This window comes from Schistocerca americana, chromosome X (genome assembly GCF_021461395.2).
Source record: "Schistocerca americana isolate TAMUIC-IGC-003095 chromosome X, iqSchAmer2.1, whole genome shotgun sequence".
NCBI lineage: Eukaryota > Metazoa > Arthropoda > Insecta > Orthoptera > Acrididae > Schistocerca > Schistocerca americana.
This window is the reverse complement of record NC_060130.1, coordinates 304,018,151-304,037,681: the sequence shown is the minus strand read 5'-3', so window position 1 is coordinate 304,037,681 and position 19,531 is coordinate 304,018,151. Positions and strand designations below refer to the sequence as shown.

Sequence of the window (19,531 nt, the reverse complement as noted above, 5' to 3'; positions counted from 1 at the left end):
AAGTTTTAATTTATTACTTCTTTCTTAGGAACTGTATTCCCAACACATTTTGCAGACAATATTTACATGTATCACTGAATGTGCCCGCAAAATTAAATCATTGCACGACACACAGTTCATGAGATATGATGTCATAAACATCGACGTGCGTGAAAAACTTCCGTCTGCTTAAAACGGAGCGCAAATTACCCAAACTATACAGGGTGTACATAAAGTCCGGGAACACTTTCAATTATTTATTGCATAAGAACTAAACATTCTACAGATGTCATACATATTGCATTTTGAAGAGAAACTCTGAAAGCTTTTTTTACAGACATTTGATATGCAAACCATGTGTGACCCGGCAGACGTTAATACGGTAATCGAATTCTTGTCATACTCGTCCCAGCATGGCATCGTCGACTGTGGCAGTCGCTTCCCGTATTCTGTCCCGAGCTCTGCTACATCACGTGGTAGAGGCGGTACATATACCCACAGAAAAAAAATGGTTCAAATGGCTCTGAGCACTATGGGACTTAACATCTATGGTCATCAGTCCCCTTGAACTTAGAACTACTTGAACCTAACTAACCTAAGGACAGCACACAACACTCAGTCATCACGATGCAGAGAAAATCCCTGACCCCGCCGGGAATCGAACCCGGGAACCCGGGCGCGGGAAGCGAGAACGCTACCGCACGATCACGAGATGCGGACTACTCACAGAAAAAAGTCACACGGAGTGAGATCTGGTGATCGGGGAGGCCATTTCATAAAACAGCTCGCTCCGCACCTGAACTCGCCATGTTTTCGACTAGCGCTGACTATCGGCAAATTACCAAACTACGCTGTGGCGGTACACATGGAGGAAAACTTTCAGGGTTTCTCTTCAAAATGACATATGTATGATATTTGTACAATGTTTGGTTCTTGTGCGATAAACAATTGAAAGTGTTTCCCGACTTTATGTACACCCTGTATTTCATCCACAGTTTCATAATAAGGGCACTCAGCGACTTACAACCAAGTTTAAGGGCAATTTCAAAAATTTTCTAAACTTTTTCTCGCTTGGATGCTTAACCTCAAAACATTTAACACCATTTGTAAAGTAATCAGACGTTTAAAGATGTTTTATCCTTGGGATTTCGATTCTTTAAAGAATCGGGGTTTACTGATTTATTTGTAATTTGTGCGCATATTATCGCCTCGTAGCACGGTTCGTAATATAAATGGATGACACAGCGGAAGGACAATGAAAGCAGGGTGAGCTTTGAGAGGAGAGTGAGAGCTATTGAGTTTTAGCGACCTTACCTGATTTAGAAACTTTTGCTGGTGCTAACGATATTGACCAGCCGCTGTTGCAATTGGGCTGTAACAGAAGAGAATAACTGTTTCAATATATGGGCACCGAAAAAGTGAACACACAGAAAAAGTACCCAACTTAAACAGCAGATACGGTAGTCCTGTGGATGCCTTCAAGGAAAGAAAGAGGAGACTATCATCTTCCATATATTCTTTTTCGTGTTTTAAGCACGGAGCCAGCGTGTGTCATTAACTTTGACACAGAAATAATTTGTGAACAAAGAACCTCTATCCTAGCCTTCTTTCTGTCATCGTCTGTTTCGCTGCCAGAATGGGCAATGCACAACAATATAGAAAACAGTGATCCGTTGACAAAACTCCCTACGGTTCTTCGTCAGTACAGTAGATAAGATATTAAAACTTTTATCGATTGTGGATGTGGAACACAATGACTGTGATAAATCAACGTTTTCAGAAATGACTGCTACCAGCCGCCTTTCTCGATGATAGAATGTTTTAGAATTTTTATTTTCATATTTGTAATTATTCTACCATAAAGAAAGGCGACCGGTTGTGGTCATTTCTGAAAACCTTCAAATAAGATATTGCTTTCAAATTCACTGAACATTACCCGCATCGCTCTTCTATTGCTAATTTTTGCGATAGACGTTATTTGCTTTACACCACATTTATGACAATGTCTTAAAGTAATAGTAGAATCTTCAAAGTTAAAACAGAACTTGACCCTTTTATCCCGGAAATGTGTGTGTTCCTTCTTTGCATTGTCCTGCGGTGTTTGAAGAATGTATACACAAAAATACAAATTAATAGCTAATTTCCGTCTGTTGCAAATATCTCATCATATTCTAAGCCAAACACTTTGACGTTCCTGGAGGAAAAGACACTACTTTCGAAAAAGCGAACGAATACGGGGAAACACGGCTTGCTTTTTGCACGCACAATATCTTACTAATAGAAGATTCACGTGAACATTTAGAAAAATCGGTACACATGAACTGCCAAGAACTACGTAACAAATATACAATACATGAAAGACAAAATTTCAAAGTTTATATTTTTAATATGTTCCTCTGCATGGTTATCTTCCGCAGCAGCTGTTAAAATCGATTATTATTGCGTTTTTCGTCTCAAACATACTGCAACTGGTTGAAGAGTATTTTACACTAGACACGTTTCGCTTTTATTTACCACAGAAAATGCTTTGTACGCAAAATCTAAACGCAGTTGGCGTGTAATTCTCTTTAATTAATTGCATTAAGCTTAAGACAGATTGCAACATTGTGTTCTGCCTTACGGCAGGTGTTGTCATGGGGGAAGCCTCGTCAGAGAGGTCCACCGCATGAGCGCCTAGGGAAGTAATCCCAGTGGTGGTTTCCTGTTGCCTTCCACTGATGAAATGATAATGAAGACAACACAACACCCAGTCCCTGAGCGGAGAAAATCTCCGACCCGGCCGGGAATCGAACCCGGGGCCCTTGGCGTGACAGACCGCCGCGCTGACCACTCAGCTATCGGGGCGGACTAAGACAGATTAAGCGATAATAATTGATCACTCTTTGTAAATGTTGTGTGCGCCCATCCTTCATCGCAGAGCACGCATCTAATTGGTAGTCCAATATTGCCCATACCCAACCCAGCGCATCAGAAGTGACGGTAAGAAAAGCTGCTGCCATGCGATGTCGTCGTAGTCTTCGAGGTTCTGTGGCAGAAACGGTATTTTATTTTCAACATAGTAATGCATATCGATACAAAACTGCAGAACGTACAGTTTGTGCGGCTTTATTCTTAATCCCTTACGCCGGCAGCGGTGGCCGTGCGGTTCTGGCGCTGCAGTCCGGAACCGCGGGACTGCTACGGTCGCAGGTTCGAATCCTGCCTCGGGCATGGGTGTGTGTGATGTCCTTAGGTTAGTTAGGTTTAAGTAGTTCTAAGTTCTAGGGGACTTATGACCTAAGATGTTGAGTCCCATAGTGCTCAGAGCCATTTGAACCATTTTTTAATCCCTTACGAAGAATTTTCCACACTGTTGGCTGAGAGGTGTTCAGTTCTGCATCAATTGATAGGAACACTTTGTGGGACTTCACAACACCACGTTCCTCACACGTTCCATTGCCTCTTCAGATACGCCCGGTCGGCCCGAATGTTTCGCATCGCACAACCAACCATTCTCCTCGAATTTCTTGTAGCACTTCACTATGCTGTTGTAAACTGGTGGCGTCTTGTGAAACATGCCAAGGAAAGCTCTTCGCACAGTAACTATCGATTTCGATTGATAAAGGGCAACTTCTAGCACACAAAATCCTTTCTCTGCCTCGTTCGCCGAAAACAACGATGGCGCTCTTGTCCAACGGTTTTCCAAACTGACTTTCCGGCACTTAGCTTAAACACACACACACACACACACACACACACACACAGACAGACAGAGAGAGAGAGAGAGAGAGAGAGAGAGAGAGAGAGAGAGAGAGAGAGTGAGTTTTACTTTCACAAGAGCACATTCTCTGTGACGTTATGTTTATCCATTTGCTTACACCGATCTAGATACCCCCAAGGGAACTGACATTCTAACACAGCAAAATACAATCATGCGGTGTATCCTCATTGATGCGCGACTGGCACGAGGAATTTTGAATAACACGTTGTGCTGGACGGCGAATATTAAACAGAAACGGAAGTGACGTCGGGAGTGCCCCAAGGCAGCATAACAGGGTTTCGAGTGTTCCTGACTACAATAAACGATTTCTCAGACAGAGTCAGTAGTACTATTAAGTAGCTTGCTGACGATCTTATAACATACGGGAAATTATAGTAGCTGGACGATCGTAAGAAGATACGGAAAGACTTTGACAAAGTATCCACTTCGTGTAATGAATGGCAGCTCTCTTTAAATCTTGACAAATGCAAGGTAATGACATATGATGACCAAGTTAAGAATGCTCTCTGTATAGCGTAAGAGTGGTTCTGGCTAAATGTCGGGTTACCATAAAATCCGATAAAACATCACAAAGCCATAAAAACACTCTCACAACTAAATAGATTCCTAGTCTGCTTAAGAGTATTCACTGCAGGCTTCGTATTCTTACACAGGCTTGAACTTCCTTAGCTATGCAAACGTGTCTACGATTTTCACTGTTTTCCAACATTTGCGCTATAGGGTGGACGCTCGTAACGTAACAACCGTATCAAGCACAGTGGTTTAACAATGTCAGTTTATTGGCCTCAAATGGATCCCTATCTTCCGCCTGTACTTTTGATGTCAATGAACCGTTCTCCAATGTTATGTTAATACACTCCTGGAAATGGAAAAAAGAACACATTGACACCGGTGTGTCAGACCCACCATACTTGCTCCGGACACTGCGAGAGGGCTGTACAAGCAATGATCACACGCACGGCACAGCGGACACACCAGGAACCGCGGTGTTGGCCGTCGAATGGCGCAAGCTGCGCAGCATTTGTGCACCGCCGCCGTCAGTGTCAGCCAGTTTGCCGTGGCATACGGAGCTCCATCGCAGTCTTTAACACTGGTAGCATGCCGCGACAGCGTGGACGTGAACCGTATGTGCAGTTGACGGACTTTGAGCGAGGGCGTATAGTGGGCATGCTGGAGGCCGGGTGGACGTACCGCCGAATTGCTCAACACGTGGGGCGTGAGGTCTCCACAGTACATCGATGTTGTCGCCAGTGGTCGGCGGAAGGTGCACGTGCCCGTCGACCTGGGACCGGACCGCAGCGACGCACGGATGCACGCCAAGACCGTAGGATCCTACGCAGTGCCGTAGGGGACCGCACCGCCACTTCCCAGCAAATTAGGGACACTGTTGCTCCTGGGGTATCGGCGAGGACCATTCGCAACCGTCTCCATGAAGCTGGGCTACTGTCCCGCACACCGTTAGGCCGTCTTCAGCTCACGCCCCAACATCGTGCAGCCCGCCTCCAGTGGTGTCGCGACAGGCGTGAATGGAGGGACGAATGGAGACGTGTCGTCTTCAGCGATGAGAGTCGCTTCTGCCTTGGTGCCAATGATGGTCGTATGCGTGTTTGGCGCCGTGCAGGTGAGCGCCACAATCAGGACTGCATACGACCGAGGCACACAGGGCCAACACCCGGCATCATGGTGTGCGGAGCGATCTCCTACACTGGCCGTACACCACTGGTGATCGTCGAGGGGACACTGAATAGTGCACGGTACATCTAAACCGTCACTGAACCCATCGTTCTACCATTCCTAGACCGGCAAGAGAACTTGCTGTTCCAACAGGACAATGCACGTCCGCATGCATCCCGTGCCACCCAACGTGCTCTAGAAGGTGTAAGTCAACTACCCTGACCAGCAAGATCTCCGGATCTGTCCCCCATTGAGCATGTTTGGGACTGGATGAAGCGTCGTCTCACGCGGTCTGCACGTCCAGCACGAACGCTGGTCCAACTGAGGCGCCAGGTGGAAATGGCATGGCAAGCCGTTCCACAGGACTACATCCAGCATCTCTACGATCGTCTCCATGGGAGAATAGCAGCCTGCATTGCTGCGAAAGGTGGATATACACTGTACTAGTGCCGACATTGTGCATGCTCTGTTGCCTGTGTCTATGTGCCTGTGGTTCTGTCAGTGTGATCATGTGATGTATCTGACCCCAGGAATGTGTCAATAAAGTTTCCCCTTCCTGGGACAATGAATTCACGGTGTTCATATTTCAATTTCCAGGAGTGTATTATTTTGTCGACCTAGTGATGGTTTAGAACCTAAATTATTAATGTAACAGCTCTTGGCTGTTATAAAACATTTCTTCTGAATCATTGAAACGCTGTGGAGCTCTGATTGCAGAAAGAATTTTCAACGGTAATCTTTGAAAGACGACGTAGTTTCCGTGAAATACTGTTGGGAAAATTTCGAGAACCGATACTGGAGGAAAACTGTGCGAAAACACTGCTGTCAACATGGAATATCTCTCGCAGACATCCTGAGAATAAGATACGATAGATTCAGGGCGCATAAAGAGATAGAGACATTTTCTCGCCACTCAACATGCACACTGGAAAGAACAGAAACTGGCTGATAAGCGTACAAACTACTGCCACCCACGCATCAGCTCCCAGGAAGTTGAAAAAAGCACAATATCTGGTGAAACATTCGTAATGAAGTATCTAGTCGGCTGAATAGCAATTCGTGTCCATATTGAGCCACTCATATAATAAATGGAAGTGTCACATAGCCTACGAGATGCCTACAGCCCGAAGTACCGTTTATCGGAAAGCAGCACAGCAAGAGCTCAGACATTGATATTGCAAGAGAGTCTTCAAAATCCGCATGGCTTGTGAATATGTCACATCTCTGAGAAGTACGATAAAATCTTGTATTTAAAAGGGGGATTATTTCATTCACATATTGTCCAACAACAGTCACTGTGGTTTCGACGAAACTACAATTTTGGCTATTACATTTGCTTCACCAGGAAGAATAGCAAACAACGAAATTTTGCTAATGGTGCGTAACTGCGTATACAGTATAGCAGAAAGAACGGAAGAATACATGGTTAAATTTGTGATTTGAGAGTGTACAAGGTGCGAAATTTAGTACACACAGCTGCCCTCTCTGGCATCAACAACGCCTCTACACTGGCTGAGCATCGGGTCGAACTGAGCTCTGATAACAGATACTATTACGTCGTTCCATGTTGCTTCAGCTGTAAGCCAGTTCGCCAACCTTAGTGGCTGGTGAGTGGTGGCGTGACAGACTCACGGCAACCCATGAACAGATATTTTGAATGGGTGAGAGATCTAGAGAACGTGCTGACTAGGGTAACACTCGAATAATATATGTATAGAGGTAAGTTAGTACAGAACAGACACCATTCTATCTTCGACTATTTTGCTGAAAGATGTCACGGAGACCGCGAAGATAGGGCATGGCCATCGACCTTAACATGTCGGAAACATAACAGCTGCTGCCCATATTACCGGCCATGTGAACCGTAGGTGATCGTGTTGTCTACCCAACAGCATCCCATACCGTAAAACCACGCGCCGGGAGTGCGATGCGAATGCCTTCTAGCAACGTTTGTTGCCCTCGGAGCATCTCCAAATGGATATGTTCATCGTGAAGTTGGAACACCGTGAATAGTCTGAACTTTGTTAAAGTTTCGAGAACATACCTTCACCGAAGAGTCAAGCAGTATATTGCTCCCTCCTACGTATATCTCGCGAAGAGACCATGAGGATAAAATCAGAGAGATTAGAGCCCACACAGAGGCATACCGACAATCCTTCTTTCCACGAACAATACGAGACTGGAATAGAAGGGAGAACCGATAGAGGTACTCAGGGTACCCTCCGCCACACACCGTCAGGTGGCTTGCGAAGTATGGATGTAAATGTAGAACTTCTGCGGTTATTTCATACAGTACTGGTTATCTGTTAGCACTGACAACTCTATGCAAACGTCCCTGTTCTACGTTGTTAAGTGAAGGCCGTCGGCCACTGCGTTGTCTGTGGTGAGAGGAAATGCCTGAAATTTGGTATTCTTGGCACTCTCTTCACACTGTAGATCTCGGAATACTGAATTCCCTAGAGGTTTTCGAAAATGAATGTCCCATGTGTCTAACTCCAACTACTATTCCGCGTTCAGAGCCTGCTAATTCCCGCTATAATCATGTTCGAAACCTTTTTATATGAATCACCTGAATACAAATGACTGCTCCGCCAATGCACTGCCCTGTTATACCTTCTATACGCGATGCAATACTACCGCCATGTATATACTTTAATATCGCTATCCCATGAGTTTTGTTACTGCAGTATATATAAACAGCTGTCGTTAAATAGCTCACCCAGTCGTGAGAGAACCAGTAAAAGGGAAGATGTCGATGGGCATAACATCAGGCGGCGTGGTGAAGCAGCAGCAGGAGCAGCAACATGGCATTGTAATTATGTTGTTTAACGTTAGCTACAGTCTGAAGTGACATTATCTGTAGATGAATGGTATCGACTATGTGAGACATCAATTCATATTTCTGCTTTGTTCCGCAGCAACATTCACTCGCCATCAGTAATGCTGAGAGATCATACGGTCACAGCCGGAGACTTCCCTGGAACAATTAGAAGATTTAACAGCGAGTCTGCGGGAACCGACTAGTGTTATGATGATTATGATGATGATGGTGCATGTCGGAGGAAAAAAAAAGACTGAATCATTACCATGCAATAGTATACTTGCTTCACTATAGGACCTTCAGATAGCAGGACGAGTGATCTTGTTCTAACACTAGGCCAAAATATCAGCTAATGCACGAAATTTTGAGTGACATTGAGAGAGTAACTTACCAGACATTCAGCAAAAGCAGTGATTAACTGGAAGTATGAATCCACACAGCGTACTCATATTAAATAACTTCACAGAGGAGAATGAGAATGGGATCCGGAAATATTTCTGCTTTGGCTGCCATATGCAAGTTGATATATTTTATTTGAGCTAGAGATACTCAAGGATCCAGAAGCAGTTGGCCAGGGATAATGAAAACCTTATTATCGCTTTCAAACAGGACAATCATAATTTGAGGCATATTTAACGAAGCTCATGTAGGAACCAACATGTTATTCAATGAATTTGTCACCATATGCAGGGATTGCTGGAATAATTCGCAGAGTGGCTTTCTGGTTACTAGTAAAACTAGTGAACTGAAGGAGAGCCGATATAGACGAAACTTTGATGAGGCTGTACATAAAAGGCAGTGTACCAAAGAGTAACTGTATCAGTATATCGTAGGCTATGGTTAAATTCCCACGTATGCAATACGCGCTCATCTCGATAGGGTCCAGCACAAGCCATACATACATTTATACATCGACAGAAAAATTGAGACAATCAACGCAAGATTAATGGAACTGGATAGTGGTATCACGGCAGTGACAGCGAAAGACGAATCTCAGTTGAATGGTAGAAACCAGCAGAGAGAGCAAGATATCAACACACAGTTAACGGAATTGGATAGCAGTATCTATCAGGGCAGCAGTTACAAAAGTCAAAGAGTTCAACGACAAAATCCAAAAAAGTGAGCCATACGTAGAGGGAAAAACTGAAGCAGTCAACGTAAGTATCAATGCGAGGCTAACAGAACCGTATGCGTTTACCAAGGGAATAGCTATGAAATTCAAGTTGGACGAATCCCTGACGGGGGAGACGAATGAGAGTCTGTCGAGATGAATCTGAGATAGAAGACTTAAGAAGACGGACAACTCCTCACCCTCAGAGTATATAAGACGTGTACTATCTCCAAGTGTGAGCAGTATGCAACAGAATATCGATAAAATGCAAAGTCACAGAAGCGTGGAATGCCATTCACCACAAACTGAGACTATTCAATATGGAGCAGCTGGAGCATGAACCGTCTCCCTCTGAAATGTCTAGATCCATAACAAAACATATTAAACAGCTCTCACACATAGTGGTGTCAGATGGTGGAGGAGGAGGAGGAAGAAGAAGAAGAAGAAGAAGAAGAAGAAGAAGGATATACTATACAAATACATGAACAATATTAGACCAGTGTTGAACAGGAAACATACTGAAGGTCAAGGCGTTGGCATTCAGCATAAAAAGCTAAACACATTACCTGTGGAGTACATTTATTATGATGACACTAATAAAATCATAGATCGACTATGCCTTCTAATAGCCTCAGCTGCAGCAGGGAATACAGTTCACACAAATGAAATATTAATCATCTCTGAGCTTTGAGAGAGACGCATTACTTAATAATGGAGATGGTCGAGCGTTAACTCCACAGGCCTACTCTCAAAACATTCCAGCACATATGAGTCATATACGTGGCCTGCATGATTTATGGTAGGAAGAACTCGTGGGTATGAGAGAAGACAACGTACTCAAATATATTTTAATGATCCAGATATGAATTCCAAATTCACCTGGGCCCTTCCTGTGGATGCAAAGACTGGGAGGGACGTTACGCAGATTGGGTCTAGCAGCAGCGGCAGCACCCACAGCTACGCTGTTACGGATCCTGCACCCACACCGGAAAACACTATGATTATTGGCGCATTTGGTGGCAAGATCTCATGTGGGCAAGTGAGATCCTGTCACCAAATGCGCCAGCAATCATAGAGTAGTTCAGTGTGGCTGCAGGACTCCCCCACAACGGTAGCTCGAAAGCAATCTACCGAGATCTGGTCACTTTCCTTAAAGCTTGTCAAGCATATCTGGAAAGGAAGCTCCCTGGATACATCGACAAAACGCGGTGTTCTACCATTAAGTACAATGTAGTTCTGTACTGTGTACTGATGCATTCCGAAAGAGGGAAGTGATGCTGGTGCTGAGGGGAAGAGCATTGTCCAAATCTGGGGGAGAAATGGTGTGACACCACAGCGTGAGTTGCTCATAGATTCAAAACTATCACTAAGAGCATCATACTAGGCTATTTTTCCAAAATGCAAGACAGAGGGTCTGGTAGGGCACTCAGCTGTGAGCTCCATCTCGATATATACTCGTATCTCTCTAATCCACTTATTTGGGGGGGGGGGGGGAGTCCAGTTTCATTCCTCTTCTGAAACACATTTTCGCTGTATGTGGTTGTGTTAATGTCCAAGTTCTAACAGATAATTATTGCTTTGCATGGTCACTTCTGGCTAGCGATAGAAATCACACTGAACATTCCTCTGATCCGAGAACAGGTAAAACGTGTGATGTCCGCTGGCGTTATAATTTCCAAGGCGTCTCACTCCCCGTAAAACTCCAGGTCCTACCCAAATTCATGAGGCAGAACCCTGATTATTCAATTCACTTGTACACCGGGGTGTTGTTGAGCCAGAAAGTGAACACACATGAACACGCTATGCAGAACAAAGAAGACAAGCATAAAGTAATTTGACCGTTCTACTTCTCCATATTAGCCTGTCAGCATCCCAGGCATGTAGACCTGTTGCTGTCCCCCCGAGGCAAATGAAAAGCAATACATGTGCTCCAATAACATGTCCCACCTACTTTCCACCCAAATGTCCAACATCATGATGCTCAGCATTTTTGCTGTAGATGCAACTCATTTACCATGAGTATCTAGAAAGGCACTTCACTGGCAGCTCAAGCCAGGAACTTGTACCTGTGAACGTGTCTACCTAGGATAAAAAGGTCTTAAAAGTTTAAGAACACATACCACGAGGAGCGATGTCTCTTTGTCGTTCACACCAACTTGTAGTGACTCCTAGCTCCTGTGACGCATTGTGAAAGCAACTCCTCTACCTCCCAAACTACCTTAACAGAACGGTACGTACTGAATCTGATAGCATATCAAGCTGTATGCTGGTATGTCACAGTTGCAACAAATTCGAATCTTACGTCAGGGATAGTCCCACGAGATATATGCCCGGTGAGCTTGAAATACTTACTTGGGAAGTTGACGGGATTTACCTCAATAACGTCCCCATGACCAACTCGGAGGAGAATAATGCCTTGTGTGAGCAGGCATTTGAGCGTCATATTTGTGGTGGGATATCCACGTAGAGATCACTGTCATCTAACAGGAAAGCTCCGCAGTGCAGCTCACAATGCATGCAATTTGAAGCACCTACTGCCACGGCAAATATTCGTCTTTTTCTACAATTTGAGCTGGTATGATGCCCACTTCCTCGTTCGGCACTTGGGTGATTTCGGGTTGAAGGATGATAAGGTCACCGTCGTTCCTGACACTGTTAAGGAGAACGTCTCCCTTCCCAAGAGAGTCATGCCAAGAATATGGATTCACTCAGTTTCATGCACATGTATCTCTGCAAACTTGCTGAGATGATGTCTTAGGAAGATATGAATATCACTAGAGCTACATATCATCCCAATGACGCAATGAATCAGCTAGTGATGACGAAGGGAGGGGGAGGTCTTTCCCTACGAATACCCGGATTGTATAGAGACACTCCACAAAACCACATTGCCCGAGATAACCACATTCTCTGGTGAACTAAGAGGCACTACCTTTAATGGTTGCGGAGCATGAGCACACAGACAATGTTCGGTAGGAATTTGACACGTACTATCTGGTCCCTGCCTTCAATTTCACTGCACCAGAGCTTTCGCGGGATGCAATGTTAAGGAAGACATGGGTCAGTGTCAAACTGTTGATTGCTGTTGATATGCTGCTGTTCTTCGAATGCGGGATTTGCGAGGCACATTGCCAGTGCTTGTACAGGTAAGCCACGGCGAATAACTCGCAAATGAGTGAGGAGGAGTCTGCCTCGGGCATGGATGTGTGTGATGTCCTTAGGTTAGTTAGGTTTAAGTAGTTGTAAGTTCTAGGGGACTTATGACCACAGCAGTTGAGTCCCATAGTGCTCAGAGCCATTTTTTTGAGGAGGAGTCCAAGCCATTTGACGATTTCAGTTACATCCTTTACTGGATTTCAACAACCTATACAGGTCGTGTGTGTGTGTGTGTGTGTGTGTGTGTGTGTGTGTGTGTGTGTGTGTGTGTGTGTAGAAGGATCACAAAGAAAATGTAAATATTGTCTAAAAGATTAAGGAGTGTACATAGAAACAAAATGGGAAACATAGTATTTAAGTTCCTCTTCAATATCTTTGTATGTATGTACATGTATATACGCAATCTTTTAAATTACAAGAATAAATAAATTATTGTAAATTAACCTTGTAAATAAGCCGTAAATTAAGAAATTACTATTGTTAATAAACACACAAAAATTGTTAACATTAAGAAAGAATTATTGTCAATAAACAATAAGTTATTCTTATTATTAGTGTAATTATTTACAGAAGAACCTGACCCTTTCACTACCACAGTACAACTGACTAGGGTCACTAAACTGAACTGAAGAGAGAGAAAATTATTGCTGATAATCCGGAACTTAATTTGCTATTGTTTATAGCAAACCAGAACCACGTCTTCCCTTCATGATGCTCAGACCTTGAATGAATAGGCCTACTCAGTTGAACTACTGATAAAGAATGATAAAGGAGAGCTCGAATCTTATTGGTCAATGGGTTTACCACCATTTTAATGTGCTCTCACTAGTCCATGGGTTTCTCACAAATTGTATAATACGTGACCAGTATCGAGTTACGTCACGACCATGAATATACGTAATCCACTTGCCCATGTTGCGTGGGTATGTCAGGGGCATCCCCTGGATAACCTTGAAGATAACTCACTGAATTACCTAAGGTGTGTGAGATTTCCCTGGGTGACCTTTATCAATACCTGGTAGTTCCCATGGGGGGGGGGGGGGGCGGTGCACACTTTGAATATGTGACCCAAGTGTGTAACCCGACACCGGATGAGTAATTTGATACCCTCCTTTATATCTTATCAGTGACTTTGAGATACGATTGTTATCTCGTCTGAAATGCCACTGTTATCCTACTTATGAATCCCATACTGACAATCATTATTCAAGTGTTGGTCGAACGATTGTTTTGTAAGCTATTTCCTTTGTTGATGGACTACACAGTTATCAAGTTGACTGTCCATAATTGCTCCAGACATCATCACACCATCTGTGTGGATACTTGTCTAGTCACAAATTGTGTGGATACTTGTCTGGTCACAAATTCATTTCCTGGTGTGGTTATATGATCCTGCACAGCTGAGTGAACTATATGTCTGTCCTCTGATGATGCAGAAGTAGAGAGGATATAAAATGCATAATGACTACAGTAAGAATAGCGTTTCTGAAAAAAGAGGAATCTTAGCATCTCATCTAAATTTAAGCATTTGGAAGTCTTTTCTGAAGGAATTTGTGTGAGGTGTAGCTTTGTACAGAATTGATAGTCGACGACAACAGTTAAGACAAGAAGAGAATAGAACCTTTGAAAAGTGGTGATGCAGAAGATTAGACAGGGTGCAGTAGTTATTCCAAGATTAAGAGGATTGCAGCGGATAGTATAACGTGGAGAGCTGCATCAAAACAGCCATTGGACTCAATACGGCAACAACAACGACAACAATACACTTAGTACAATATTTGACCGAATTTCAAATCTTAGGGGACAGTTTTTACAATCACAACAGTATGTTAAGGCAAAATATATTAAAAATCAAGTTTTATAGAGTTGATGTAAGTTATACATTTGACAATAACGGTGATACAATGAATACTAATTGTTATATTTAGATTAACTCCGCAAGAATTTAATGCTGTGATCAGATAAGCTTATTTCATTACTGTGCAACTGTACCCGTTTAAATCGTGTTTTATAATTTAACTTACGAGTATTTGTATGTGCCACCCGAAAAAACGATGGCAACGTCTCTCTTCTTCCCCTAGCGCTATCTATCGACTGGCAGTTGTATTTCTGGAAACGTTTGAGCAGAGTTGGCGGTTGACGTCTCGCTTAAGTGCTCGTTTTATTTAATTTGATAATGCGCATTGATTTTCCAGTTTTAATTTTTGGTAAGTGGAATGATGATGGTAGACGCTGAAACCTCATTATAAATAAACGTATAAATCGATCTATATCGCTTCACTCACAAAATAAAACTAAAAAACCATTTCGAATGTGCCCAGGCTATCGAGTAATGAGAACCACTCTGCTGCTGCCTGTAAGGGAGAAGAAAAACTATTCCAGCCAACATTCCCACGCTTCAATAAAATAAATTCTAACAGATAAAATTTTCCTCTGCCTTTCATGAAAATTTGAAATAACGTCCGTACGCACTGAAGGGCATGTTAACTCAATGCAAAAAATTAACTCTGTCGACGCCGAGCATTTGCCTCTCATACAGGTTTACGACTAGGATCGAAGCCTAGGGAAGGACGCATCGCAATTCTGTTTTTTAAAATACATTAATTTGAAAATATCAGCCAACAATACATATAGTATGAATGGCGAGGGGTAAAGCTGCGAGAGATGCAGGTGATTTTGACTGCCCATTGTACGGAGAAACTTAGTGGAAATACCGTCATCAAGACTACTGGAGCACGACTGGGAGTTTTTAGTATAACGTACACAGTTGTGATTCCATCTGAGATTCCGCTTTAAGGCCGACACAAAGTCCGGTAGAAAGTGAGAAGGAAGGCGCAACCACTGTGAAGTAAGGCTCTGTTACTTAACGGAACAGAAAGTACGCCCGTTAATTCCTCAGTCCAATTAAGGAAATATACGTTCTATTTCTTCGCACATTTAACGGTATGCTGCTTCTTAACTGGGGTAGTTATTCACTAGGGAGCGAGGCGTGTAAGTTTTTCTGGATTTATTTTGTTTACATCTAGCACTTCATATCTAGATATTTTATAAAGTCTTTCGACGCGTTTTTCTGTCTGTATGTAATGGCTAATTTCACGAACTATTGCACGAACTTCGATATGGTTTTCAATAATGGACAGACTGATACACGAGAAGGATTGTATACGTAATTTATTGTTGATAGTAAGGAGTGGGTAATATATGTATTGCTCTCTCTTCCATATTTTTTGATCCACATCCCATGAACCACGCATATTGCCGACATGGTTGTGGCTTGTGTGCCTCGATACTGATACCCGTACCATACGAGCAAACACAACAGAGAGCTATTCGTGGAGAGGACCTCACTAACACGTAGTCCCTGAGGAGCTTTTCGATAGTCACGGGGGCAAATCTGCATGACTGACTGATCCGGCCTTGTAACATCAGCCAACATGGCCTTCCTGTGCTAGTACTGCGAACGGCTGAAAGCAAGTGGAACTAAAACCGTTACTTCTTCCGAGGACGTGTAGATGTACTGCATGGTTAAATCATAATGATATTCTCTTGGGTAACATTCTGGAGGTAAAATAGTCCTCAATTTCGATGGGCGGGACGGGGGTTACTCAGGAGGGTTCTTCTTCAGGAAAAACAAAACTGACATACTACAGGTCCCAGCGTGAAATGTTATACCGCTATATCGGGTAGGTAGATAAACAGTTTAAACAGGTAAATGTATAGGTCGAAGTAAGATATCGTGATAATTAGCAGAAGGCAATGGTACAAAGAACAGGACTTCTGGCCAGTTGAGTATAGAGCCATAAATATACAAAATCAGACAGAGGTAATACAAGAGTAGGTCTAATAACGAATAAGAAAATAGCAATGCGGGCGAGTTTCTAAGAATAGAATACTAAACGCATTACTGTAACCAAGCTAGACACACAGCTAACCCAACACAATATCACAAGGTTAGATGCCAACTAGCTTCGCAGATGATTAAATTGAAAGAATGTGTGATTAGGCAGTAGAAATTATTCGCATGGGTAAGGGCGACGACAACTTAATTGTGATGGGGGAATGAAATTCGGTAGTAAAAAAAGGAAGAGAAGGGTGACGTGAATATTTTTGTGGGGGTTTTAGGGCGCAAAACATCTAAGGTCATAAGCGCCCAGTATAGGACCATAGAATGCTGGGACCGCGAGGGTAAAAGAAAACCGCTGCGAGGTCCAATACAAAAAGGAAGAAAAAACAAACCTAAAACGTCAAGACGTTACGGGAGAGTATTTAAAAGACGTCGACAAGACACTGGAGTCACCAGGTAGAAATCAAATCTTTTGTGTCATATTACTGCTTTAAAAAAAAAACTTAATACGCGACCAGCTCGCACGTCATCCGCTAAAATGTCCGATAAATCGGGCGGCAGCCCGACCCTGAGACGTAAGTGGCTAAAATAGGGGCACAGGATCAGGAAATGTTTGACTGTTAATGGCTGGCTACAGAAAGAACAGTTGGGTGCAGGGTCGCCATCAACAATTGGCGGTGACTAAAGCGGCAGTGCCCTATTCGTAACCGAGCTAACATTACTTCCTCACGGCGAGACGGCCGGAAGGAAGGTGACCAGGCTGTTGGGAGAGGTTTGACTTCTCTTAGTTTGTTCCCATGAAGGGAGCACCAATGGTCATGCCAAAGTGACGTGATACGCCGATAGAGAATAGTACAAATATCTTTCGAGGGAACAGAGTAAGAGGCGGGCCAACCGAGATGGACTCCGGCCTTAGCTGCAGCATCAGCAGCGTCATTCCCAGGCACACCAACATGGCCAGCAACCCACATGAAAATCACTTGGGTTCCCCCACCCGGGAACAAATGCAGGCAGTCTTGGATCAATTGAACGATGGGGTGGACTGGATCGGGATCATCTAGACTCTGAAGGGCACTGAGGGAGTCAGAGCAGACCACACAGCGAGTGAGCTGGTGCCTCCGGATGTAGTGAACAGCCCGATAGAGGGCAAAAAGCTCTGCTGGAAAAATTGTGCACTGGTCGAGAAGCCGGTATTGAAATTTATCAGCCCCCACAACAAAAGCACACCCAACACCTTGGGCGGACTTGGCACCACCAGTGTACAAAAATATGCAATCGGCAAGTTGTGAGCGAAGTTCGAGAAATTTGCAGCGATAGGTCAGCTCGGGAGTCGAATCCTTCGGGAACGAGCTGAGGTCAAAACGAACACAAACCTCTGTCTAAAGCCAAGGTGGTGAAGGGCTCTCCCACATTAGGAAAGCGACAGGTAGTGTGAACTGCAGCTGCTGAAGCAGGTGACGAAAGCGGACGCCGGGAGGCCGCAGAGAAGAAACGTACATCTCGTACTGGTGGTCAAGAATGTCGTCAAAAAAAGGGTCAAAGGTTGGGTGGCCGGGCATGGAAGAAAGCCGACACGCATACCTACTGAGTAGGATGTAGTGCCGGTATGACAGTGGTAGTTCACCGGATTCTGCGTAGATATTCTCAACAGGGCTAGTACGGAAGGCACCAGTGGCGAGACGGATCCCCAAATGATGTATTGTATTTAGACGGTGTAAGATAGCCGGCCGTGCGGAGGAATAGATAATGCATCCATAATCCAACTTGGAGCGGACAAGAGATCGATAGAGACGGAGGAGCACAGTCCGGTCAGCTCCCCAAGAGGTACCACTCAATACACGAAGTACATTTAGGGACTGGGTGCAGCGTGCAGCCAGGTAGGACACGTGGGGAGACCAACTGAGTTTCCAATCGAATGTCAGCCCTAAGAACTTCGTTGTCTCCACGAACGGGAGAGCATTTTCGCCCAGTCGCAAGAACGGTGGAAGAAACGTCTTGTACCGCCCGAAGTTGACGCAATCGGATTTGGTAGCAGAAAAGCGGAAACCATGTGTGACACTCAACGAATAGAGACGGTCCAGACAACGCGGAAGACAGCGTTGCAGGAGACACGTCCGCTGGGAGCTGCAATAAATAGCAAAGTCGTCAACGAAAAGAGAGCCGGAAATGGCAGGCAGTCCATAGTGGGGTTGATGGCTATGGCGTAGAGGAAAGTGGGAAGACGATCGCGAAGGCCCAATGTGTGCATAGTACGTAGAATGCCTGTTCGCCAACAGGTATCATTGGCTTTCTCCAAATCAAAGAAAACTGCCACTGTTTGTCCCTTCTGCAGAAAATTATTCATGATCAACATCGACAGGGTGACGAGATGATCAACCGCTGAGCGGCGCTTTCGGAACCCACACTGAGCATCAGTGAGAAGATGGTGTGACTCAAGCCACCAGACCAATCGACTATTGATCATATGTTTCATCACCTTACAAACGCTGCTGGTAAGGGAAATTGGACGATAGCCGGAAGGAAGAGATTTATCTTTACCAGGCTTAGGTAGGGGAACAATAATAGCTTCACGCCAAAGTGTGAGAAATACACCGTCAGTCCAAATACGGTTGTAGGTATCGAGGAGAGCGTTTTACCGCAGGAAGAAGATTCTGCAGCATGTGGACGTGGATTGTATCGGGCCCAGGAGCAGAAGACCTGGATGAGGAGAGCGCACGTTCGAGCTCCCTCATTGTAAAATGAGTATTGTAGCATTCTCGATTCAAAGAAAGAAAAGAGATTGCACGAGCCTCCTCCACCTGTTTCCGAGGAAGGAAGACAGGATGGTAGTGGGTGGAGCTTGAAACCTTCGCAAAGTACTGGCCCAAACTGTTGGAAACATCGACAGGGTCGACTACGACGTTTACCACCACAGTCAGACCAGGGATCGAAGAGTGGGCCGTAGTCCCAGAAAGCAGGCACAGGCCACCCCAAACGAGAGAGGACGGAGTAAAACTGTCGAACGAGCTGGTGAAGGAAACCCAGCATGCTTTCTTACTTTCCTTAATAGTGCGACGGCACTGCGCACGTAGTTTTTGTAGCGCTCCTTCCAGCACGGGCCCTCCAAAGAGGAGCGCCCGCCCTAGGTGACTGTCCACACCTTACGTCACACCTCCCGAACGACAGACGGAGGGAACAATCGGCAGA

At 44.4% G+C, this 19,531-nt stretch overlaps 1 protein-coding gene across 1 annotated transcript in view; it reads right to left on the bottom strand.

Moving 5' to 3' along the window:
- Positions 1-19,531, bottom strand: part of LOC124555975 — a 502,540-nt gene that overhangs the window by 293,637 nt on the left and 189,372 nt on the right. Inside the window, exon 3 of the mRNA XM_047130021.1 lies at positions 1,294-1,351. The gene's annotated coding sequence lies outside the window, so the exon portion shown is untranslated. The remainder of the gene's footprint in view (positions 1-1,293; positions 1,352-19,531) is intronic.